We start from the raw sequence: 10,538 nt of genomic DNA on the forward strand, positions 1-10,538 counted from the left end.
AAAAAAAAAATAAAATAGTTTCAGTCTGGAGCTTTATTTCATGAGGATTTGTATTTGATTTTCTCTTGGGTATTTCTTTTTGGTTATTCTCACGGTCCCAGAAACTCCAGGCCAAGGAATTCTAATAATTGATCCCAAGCCAGTGATAGCTCACTTAATTCTGAGAAAATTAAGTGGAAAATTCTGGAGGGAGGCCAAGCCAGGCCACAAGAATTTCTCTTAGGAAAAACAAGCAAGGCTCATCAGTGATGAGCTCAGAATCAACATTTTAAAAACACATGAAGAAAACATCACCACGTGCACAAGTCAGCAGACAGTAAATAGCAGGATTTGAGCCCTAAAAATGTGAGATAATGGGATTGAAATCTAGGAGATAGGACATAAGTATATTTAAATTAATTAATGAAGAAATAAACCCTAATAAAAAGGTGTCACTGTGAAAAACAATGGGTATATATTTTTTTTAAGTAGAATTTCTAAAAATTAAAAAAAAAAAGTCATCGAAGCTGTAAACAGTGGATGAGGCAGACACCTGACACCTGGTGTTAGACACCCGAAGAGAAAACAAGTCAACTAGATGAGAGATATTAATCCCCTGGGAGGGGCCTTTGCTTGGGCACAAGAAAGGTGGTCCTCATAACTGCCACTGAGGCTCCAGGCAGACGATGGGGCCTGGCAAGCACCACCAAGCCTGTAAGAAAACCCACGGACAATTCCACGTATGTTGTCAATGACGAGAATCAACTTGGCCCCGGTTTGGGGCTCTTGGATTACTGGAGAAGGTTTTGGTGCTGCCCGAGGAGTTTTTGCGTTAGTTGGGTTCACTGATCTGTTGGGTGGATTTATTGCTTGAAATTGGGACAATTGTGAGTCAATTTGGGAAACGTTCTTGGTCCACTTGCTGGTAAAATCCCAATGGCACCCTATATATTAGCTCCATCTATGCAAGTCTTACTCCAGTTTCACTTGCTTATATGATAACGTCACAGATGTAATATTGGTGGCTACCAATATTTTTATGTCCGCTACTGAATTCTTCCAATGCTGAGAACAGTTGCTAAGTTTTTCAACCCTTGCTGCGTCACTGCTAAATTAAAGCCAACGTTCGTCAGCAAAGTAAACATCGCAGCCCGGTTGATTTTGGCAGCTTCCTTGGCACCTCTGCCGTTCAGTTATGCTGACGGGATTCATCTTCAGACGCGGTGTTTGATATTTTGCAGCACAGCTGCCTCAGCTTAGTTACTAGCATTATGCTCCGAATGCTGATCAGGTGAAAAAATGTCGAGGAAAGTTATCCATCATCATTAGGAGGGAAGCAATATGCGTCACTGGCACCAAGGCCACTTGGAAATCTACAGGAATTTCCCATTTGAGTGCTCAGCCTGAAAAAAAGACGTGTCATAAAAAACCATGTCATCAAAATTGAAGTACTGTGCATTGAAAATAAGCTTTATCATGAGAATATGCAGAATTTCCAGTGTATTTTTAAATACAAGTAGAACTTAGCATAGCATTTTTTTATTTGGGGGTTCTTGTTTAATTTACAAAACAAGTATTCCAATTATTATCAATCATTTCAAAATACATTAAAAAGAACACAGAAACTGAAATCATCACCTGTTTTAAGATAGAATTTAGAGGGGCGCCTGGGTGGTTCAGTCGGTTGAGCATACAGCTCTTGATTTTGGCTTAGGTCACGATCCCAGGATCGTGGGATTGAGCCCCGTGTCAGGTTCCACGCTGAGCGTGTCAGGCTCTGTGCTGACAGTGTGGAGTCTGTTTGGGATTCTCTCTCTCTCCCTTTCCCCATTGACACGGGGCTCAGTCCCACGATCCTGGGATCATGACTTAAGCCAAAATCAAGAGTTGTATGCTCAACCGACTGAACCACCCAGGCGCCCCTCTAAATTCTATCTTAAAACAGGTGATGATTTCAGTTTCTGTGTTCTTTTTAATGTATTTTAAAATGATTGATAATAATTGGAATACTTGTTGTTTTGTAAATTAAACAAGAACCCCAAAATAAAAAAAATGCTATGCTAAGTTCTACTTGTATTTAAAAATACATTGGAAGTTCTGCATATCCTCACGATAAAGCTTATTTTCCCCCTCACTTGCACTCTCCCTCTTTCTAAAATAAAAAATTAAATTAAATTAAATTAAATTAGTCGCAAAGCACTAGGGAATTTTATGTGTTTAAATATATATCTCATGCAACCTGGCTGAAGAGTTCTGTGTTTGATTTTTAGATTTGTGGACATCGATAGTTCAATTATCTAATTGCTTAGGATAAGGAGAGAAAAAAGGAAGTTTAGCTATGGATAAAGAAAAGTTGTAAAGATGGGGCGCCTGGGTGGCGCAGTCGGTTAAGCGTCCGACTTCAGCCAGGTCACGATCTCGCGGTCCGTGAGTTCGAGCCCCGCGTCAGGCTCTGGGCTGATGGCTCGGAGCCTGGAGCCTGTTTCCGATTCTGTGTCTCCCTCTCTCTCTGCCCCTCCCCCGTTCATGCTCTGTCTCTCTCTGTCCCAAAAATAAATTAAAAAAAAAAAAAAAAAAGTTGAAAAAAAAAATTAAAAAAAAAAAAAAGAAAAGTTGTAAAGAGATTTAAAATGCAGGAAGTTTTGAAAACAATAAATAAGATGAAACATAAAATAGAAGCTGTTGAAGTTTACACTCAGAAAAGTCCTCCAACTCTAGGGTGCCTATCAGTGTATGTACTGGGATAACGATTAGCACAGGTATTGGAATTTGAGAGCATGTCCATTACCCTTTGCTGTTTGGGAGACAATGATGTACACCACGCCTTTATACTGTGTCTCTTGCAGAGTCAGTTGACATTACACTGGAGCTTCTACTCAAGTGATATAAAAACAATATGAAGTTATATGTTTTTAAAAGGTTTTAAACTTCGGAGAGTCTTTTTGTCAATATTTTACAGGAATAAGAGAGTTGGAAGTAAAAATTATTTACAAGATTCAGCACAAAATGATAGTGAAATGAACAATATGAAAGAGTGGTTGGGATAGAAAGATAGGGTCTAATATATATCTAGTAGATGTTCTAGAAGGAAAGAAATAAAAACATTTGACTTATAATAGCTGAAGTTTTCCTCAATTAATGAAAGACATAAATCCAGAAAAAGAGCATTACCTTTCCAAACAGAATTTTAGAAGTCCATATCCTGGCCAATTGTATTGAAACTAATAGAGTAGGCAGTCAGACTAGAGCTGGAGACAAGGGTGGGGAAAAATGGGTTATACATTAGAACCCCCAGGGAACATCCTGATTTTGTGGCTCTCATCATCCTGGCCTTGTGGCTTCCAGTATCCCAGGGCTGACAGATCAAGAACCACAGGTGCAGAACAAGCACGCTCCTCTTATACCTCTGCCCCAGGGTAACCCCTAGGCTCATTATAATGCTTTTGAATTATAGTTCCCTCCCTGCATGGGGAAAAGCTGCCATAATGTTCTGATACAAACCTTGTAGGATCAAAAACTCCTCCCCAGTCAGTGGGAGGAGCCCCCCCCCCCCCTCCAAATGATTGGAGGCAGCCTCCACTAGCCTCTACCACCCTGTCCACGACCCCTGTAGCCTCAGGGAAGTTGCCACCTCTTTTCCTGCCTACTCTCCCATCTTGAGAGTATACTGTCCCAAAGAAACTGCTTTGGGCTTGCTGCTTTCCTTCTGGATGCCTTTATTCTAGCATAGGGCATCCCAGAACCAAGACCTCTATTCACACAACACAGAATCTCCCATTGGTAACAAAATCATAAAACATCAAAGACATAAAGGAGATTCTAAAAGTAGCCTGGGAGAACAGACAGGTCACCACAAATGGTAATTAGACTAACAACATACTTCCTAATAACATCAACAGAGAGGCTAGAAAAATGTCTCCAAAATACTGAGACAAAAATACCTGTTAACCTAGACTATTAGCTCCAGCTAAACTATCACATAAGGATAAAGACATTTTCAAACAAGGGGCACCTACCTGGGTGGCTCAGTTGGTTAAGTATCCAACTCTTGATTTCTGCTCAGGTAATGATGTGAGCAGGTCGTGAGATCAAGCCCTGCATCAGGCTCTGTGCTGACAGTGTGGAGTCTGTTTGTGATTCTCCCTCTCTCTCTCTCTCCCTTTCCCCATGCTCTCTCTTTCTCTTTCTCAAATAAATAAAAAAAACATTAAAAAAAAGACATTTTCAGGCAAATAAGAACTACTAACATATGCACTTCGGCAATAAAAAAACTGAATCCAGGTAGAAAGAATGAGATGTAAGAAGCAAAATTAAGAGGAAAAAGGATCAATTTGAACATGCATTGTTTGAATGAAATAATAATAAAACAACAGTAATACTAATTAAAGTAATTTGGAGGTATTTTTTTAATATAGCACTAAAATACTAGCAAACAATAAAACAAAATGGGAGGGAGGAATCAGTTAAAGCCACTTACTGTCCTTGTGTTATTCGAGACAAAAGAAGAGATACTGAACAATTGTAGAATTTATGTTTAGCATTCATATTAAAAATTTAAGGGTAATTGCTAAAATAAAAGAAATAGAAGGAGCAATAGAGGAGAGAGCAGAAACAAAGAAAATTTTATCTAATAGGAGACAAGAAAGGGGCAGAAAAGAAACTCAAAATAAACAGAAATTAGAAAGAACAAAACAGGATAGTAGAAATCTACATACATCAATAATAAAAATAAACACACGAGAAGGTTAAACTTAGCAGTTACAAGGAAATCCCAGAATATTTTAAAATTTAATTAAATATTGTTTAATATCATACAGCAGTTAAAATTAATGCACCAAATGTGTCAACAAGGATAAAGCCCCAAACACAAGTTGAGTGGGGGGAAAAAGATGTAAAACAATATTGCAACATTATAACATTTATGCATATTTTTAAATACCTCAAATTATAACATATATTGTTTTCTATATTTATATACCTACACACAAAAATTTATATAGTCAAATTGTTTCCAAAGTGCATGGGAAGAATACACAGAAACTTTGAGACAGTGGTTAGAGAAGTGGTAATGCTAGGGAAAAGGAATGAATGAGGGGGTAGGGCTTTTGCTATTTCTATAATGTTTTGATTCTTTTAAAAAATATTTAAACCAAACATGGTAGACTATTAATATCTTTTTTATCTTCATAGGGTGTTGGTAATCCCTATCATTTCTCTACTTTTCTCAATGTTTACAATGTTTCCCAATTTATTTTTTATTTTATTTTTTTTTCAACGTTTTTTATTTATTTTTGGGACAGAGAGAGACAGAGCATGAACGGGGGAGGGGCAGAGAGAGAGGGAGACACAGAATCGGAAACAGGCTCCAGTCTCCGAGCCATCAGCCCAGAGCCTGACGCGGGGCTGGAACTCACGGACCGCGAGATCGTGACCTGGCTGAAGTCGGACGCTTAACCGACTGCGCCACCCAGGCGCCCCAACAATGTTTCCCAATTTAAAATAAAAGTGTTTCACTAAAATCTTGTTTTAGTCTCCATTCCTGGGTTTGTATCCAAAGGAATTGAAAGCAGACTCAAACAGATACTTGTACACCAATGTTCATTGCAGCTTTACTCACAATAGCCAAGAGGTATAAACAACCCGAGCGTCCACCAACAAATAAATGAATAAACAAAAGGTAGTGCAGACAATGAAATATTTAAAAGAAATGAAGTCTTGATACATACTGTAACACGCATAAACCTTGAAACTATTACGCGAAGTGAAATAAGCCCGTTACAAAAGGACAAATACTGTATGATCCACTTATACGAAATATCTAGAATAGGAAAACTCATAGAAACAAAAATTAGACTAAAGGTTATCAAAGCTTGAGGGAGGGGGAATGGGAAGTTATCGTTTAATGGTTACAAGTTTCTGTTTGGGGTAATGCAAATGCTTTGGAGAGAGTGGTTATGGTTGCATACGTTGTAAATATAATTAATGCCACTGAACTCTACGCTTTAAAATGGTTAAAATACGGGTATCTGCCTGGCTCGGTCAGTTAAGCGTGGGACTCTTGATTTCAGCTCAGGTCATGATCAGCTGGTGAGATCAAGCCCTGGGGGTCAAGCTCCCGGCTCCACACAGGGATGGAGCCTGCTTGGGATTCTCTCTCTCCCTCTTCCTCTGCCCCTCCACCACTCACACTCTCACTCTTTCTCAAAAAAAATGTTTTTTGAATGGTTAAAATAGCAAATTTTGTTACGTCTATTTACTACCACTTTTTAAAGAATAATAAAGTAATATGTCAAAAACCATTGAATAGTTTGGGGCTTTTTGTTTATTATTTAAGACCTGTATTAACAGGTGCTTGCTGTTTGCTGACTTTTTTGAAAAAAAAATCAAGTTGTAAGCTTTTATCACAAAATTTAAAAATGAGGGTTCTTAAAATCTCAACTCCACCAGACATGAAACAATACTAAAACCTTGAAAGGTGTATTGAGAAAAACCAGACTTTAAACTGGTTTAAAGCCCAAAACTGGGGCTCCTGGGTGGCTCCCACTTGGGCTCAGGCTCGGCTCATGACCTTAAGGTTTGTGGCTCAGGTCATGATCTGACAGTTTGTGAGTTCCAGCCCTGCTTTGGGCTCTGTGCTGACAGCTCAGAGCCTGGAGCCTGCTTCAGATTCTGTCTCCCTCTCTCTCTGCCCCTCCCCCACTCATGCTCTGTCTCTCTCTGTCTCTCAAAAATAAACATTAAAAAAAATAAAATTAAGGGGCACCTGGGTGGCTCAGTAGGTTGAGCATCCGACTTCACTCAGGTCATGATCTCACAGCTCGTGAGTTCGAGCCCCGTGTCAGGCACTGTGCTGACAGCTGGGAGCCTGGAGCCTGCTTCAGATTCTGTGTCTCCCTCTCTCTCTCCCCCAACCTACTCACATTCTGACTCTGTCTCTGTCTCTCTCAAAAATAAATAAACATTAAAAAAAATTTTTTATAATAAATAAAATTAAATTAAAATTAAAACAAAATGAAATAAAATACAAAAAAAACCCCACACATTTGTCATTAGCAAAAAGATACATCTTGAGGTAAAAAAAAAAAAAAAAAAACCCATGTTGCATAAATAATGCAGACTGTTCTAGCTACGTGGTCAACAGGTAAAAAGCAAGCATTTAAGGTCTTCCGCTCCAATCTTTCGTTCATTTCTTTCTTTTTCTTTTTCTTTTTCTTTTTCTTATAATTTTTAAATGTCTATTTATTCTTGAGAGAGAGAGAGAGAGAGAGAGAGGCAGAGCACGAGCAGGGGAGGGGCAGAGGGAGACGGAGACAGAATCCAAGCAGGCTCCAGGCTCTGAGCTGTCAGCACAGAGCCCAACTTGGGGCTGAACCCACGAGTAGCCAGATCACGTCCCCAGCCGAAGTCAGACACTCAACCGACTGAGCCACCCAGGCACCCCTCCTTCATTTATTATTGCTGGGATTTCATATTCATTTCTTCTTGCTGGGTGGTTAAACTTGACAGTAGAAAGGGTAAGCTGGCATTTATTCAGTCTCGCCCTCTGGAGAGGCCGCATTCTCAGCTGGTGGATGGACGGCTTTGGTCTCTTTGCCATCTTGTGGTTTAGGGTGTCCTGGGTGTCTGTGTTGGTATTCGAAGGCACAGTACTATCAGCGTTAGGTGTCTGTTGACCTTGGGTCTCAGGTCCTTGATTTTCCATAACCTTCTTCATCGCCCTCCTCTCTAGGCCGTCCTTGCCGCGGGGACTCCTACGGAATCACGGTCTCTACCCCCGTCCATACTCTGTCTTACGCGTCTACCTTGTTCTCCTGCACCCCCCAGGTCGGCAACCCCCATCCCTTCTCCCTGCACGGGAGGAGTGAGGACAGCGGTTGACGCCCGCCCATAGGGTCTCCTTGAGGTCAGGCGGGCACCGTGGCCCAAGTAAGGGCGGGTGCTGAGGGATCTGGCCTTCGGTAGCACTCTCCCATCTCCCCTTCTTTCCCTCTCTCTCTGTTCTGGCACTTACGCAGCCAATTGTAGGGAGGACCCCGCGCGGTGGCGAGCGGCCCGCCCCTGGCATATTTCCTCCCTGGCCCTGGGGCTCCGCCAGGACCTGTAGCGTTTACTCCTTCTGCACCCTTCTTCAACAACATCGAACTCCACAGTCCGTGCAATTGCTGCACTGCGAAGGTCCTTCCTGGAGTCATTCTTCTTTGTGGCCGTCTGGGGTACAAATCCATCTTCCTTGGTGTCGTTCCTGTCGATGAAACCTTGTCTGTTTCTTACATCGAACCATTTTACTGTTTCCAAAACCTTCCTTGCAATGACCTTCTTGTCCCGGTAGGTGCCTCCGGGTGAGCCCTTCTGGGCCGCTGCTCCCTGGGCAGCGACAGGCGGTTGGGGCGGGGCCCGCAGGCAGGTGGCTGTGAGCTGCTACGGCGCGTGGTGGCGGCCGCGGTGACTGGCTGCCTTTGGCCCCTGTGGCTCACCCCGGGCGGGCGTGAATGTAACTAGGCCGGCACTGGTTGTGTGTCTGCCCAGGGTCTCCAGGGTCTCTGCTCGCGCTGTGGATCCAACCCCAGCAGTACACTTTGAATTATTTTCTGCGTGTGTGTGAATTATTTTCTGCGTAAGGCTGTTTTGGGAAATCATGATCATAAGTGGTAGCCTGAAAATAAAACTGATTCGAGCCGGATATCCCAGGACCAAGTGCCAGTTTGGTCATCTGAGCCTCTGTTTTTATGTTTATAAGATGTACTAGATGATCCATAGGATTCTTTCCATCAGCAAGAATACAAGATTCCACACAAGACAGAGTTGAAGCACATCAACACAGGTTTCTCTGGGCTGCTTGAAGGTGAAGCTCAGGTTTATGAAAAGTCGAGGGTTGGTTGCTTCATGTTTGTGGCAGGTGGTAGGGAAATCCCCTTGAGAGATCCCCGTGAACTGCTTTGTTAGAGAGAGACACCTGAATCAAATGGAAGAGAAGAAAGAAAAGGCTTTGAAGCCAGTAATTTAATCCTGACCGAGCTGTTGGAGCCTTGATCTGAGCCTAGGCAGTCCTTAGGGGATTGGGCCATTTTCCAAATCGCTCATGATGAGTTGCAACTGAGGCTGTTGCTGTCCACCCTACCCCCATTGTTCTAATGCCAGATTTGTATTTCATAAATGATACCTATCTTCATCTGGATAGAGAAAATTTTAGTGTATTCATCCTCATTCTGTTTAGCTCCAGGATACAGAAGCAGGCAACGTGTAGGATCCGCGGCAGACTTGGGCTCAAAATAAAAAGAAATTTTCTAGCAATTAAAATGACATGAAAATGGAATGACAATCTGATAATACGGTGAAACTCATTAGTAGGCGTGTCCAAGAAAGAGACCACACCGCCAAGATTGCAATGGAGCAGTTCTCAAACCTCCTCTGCCTCAGAAACACCTGGAAAGCTTCTTAAGCCACAAGATTGCTCAGCTCCATCCCAGAGCTTCTGATTCAGCAGGCTTAGGGCAGAGCCAGATAATTTGCTTTTCTAACAAATTCGCAGGTGCTGCTGGTGTTGCTAATCCAAGGGCCACACTTTGAGAACCACTGCTAAAGAGGATCTCCTACCATTGGGCTGGCTGCTGTAATGACTTCCAAGGTATCCTCCAGCTCTGGGATTCTATGAATCCATGGAAAGCCCATAGAACAAGACGAACATTCAGGTTCCAAAGAGATGAATTTGCGCCCCAAATGAACTCAGTTCATTTTAGTTCAAAGAACCAAGTATTTATACACCCATGATATTCTTACTAGCACACGAAACAGTCAAGGAACTAGTTTTAAAATTATAGCAAATGATCCCAGCTCGCGAAGAGCCTACACTTGAACTGGGAAGGCAAAGCCTTGTTCCTCCATGTAACTTTCACCTATTCGACAAATGTTCATTATGTTTCTACTATTCTCCAATCTAGAAGCTATGCACGGGGGTACAAAGGTAGGAAAAAATGCACTCCAATCTAAGTACATAAAGTTATAACCTTCCTAAAAATTTATTCACATGTAAAAGGGAAGAGATATCTACTTCCCAAGATCATTGTGAGAATTAAATTAGATAATTGTTTATGAAAGTGACCATGACAGTACCTGGTGCAGAGAACAGGTGCTCAATAAATACAGTAGTAGTAATCCACGGTTTTACTTACCCGCAGTCATTCGTGGTCTGGAAGGAGATGATCCATCCGTCTTCTGACTATTGTCGGAAGGCCCATAGTAGCCTAACGCTAGGTCACCAGGTGTTAGGTCACCTAACGCTACATTCACCTTGCTCTGTCTCATCACATAGGCATGTGATCACCTCACATCATCACAAGAAGGGTGAGTATGGGACAATAAGATATTTCGAGAGAGAGGGAGAGACCACATTCACATAACTTTTATTCCAGCGTATTGTTATTATAATTGTTCTATTTTATTATTAGCTATTGTTAACCTCTTACTGTGCCTAATTTATAAATTAAACTTTATCATATCTATATCTATATAAAAACAGAATAGGTAGCGTTCAGTACTATTTTTGATTTCAGGCATCCACT

At 41.6% G+C, this 10,538-nt stretch overlaps 1 pseudogene; it reads left to right on the top strand.

Annotated features, from left to right (window-relative positions):
• The first annotated feature begins 654 nt into the window (after positions 1–654).
• On the top strand, positions 655–7,857 carry LOC131486548 (cardiolipin synthase (CMP-forming)-like; annotated as a pseudogene).
• Positions 7,858–10,538: the final 2,681 nt, after the last annotated feature.

The sequence above is a fragment of the Neofelis nebulosa genome, chromosome 10 (genome assembly GCF_028018385.1).
Source record: "Neofelis nebulosa isolate mNeoNeb1 chromosome 10, mNeoNeb1.pri, whole genome shotgun sequence".
Taxonomy (NCBI): domain Eukaryota; kingdom Metazoa; phylum Chordata; class Mammalia; order Carnivora; family Felidae; genus Neofelis; species Neofelis nebulosa.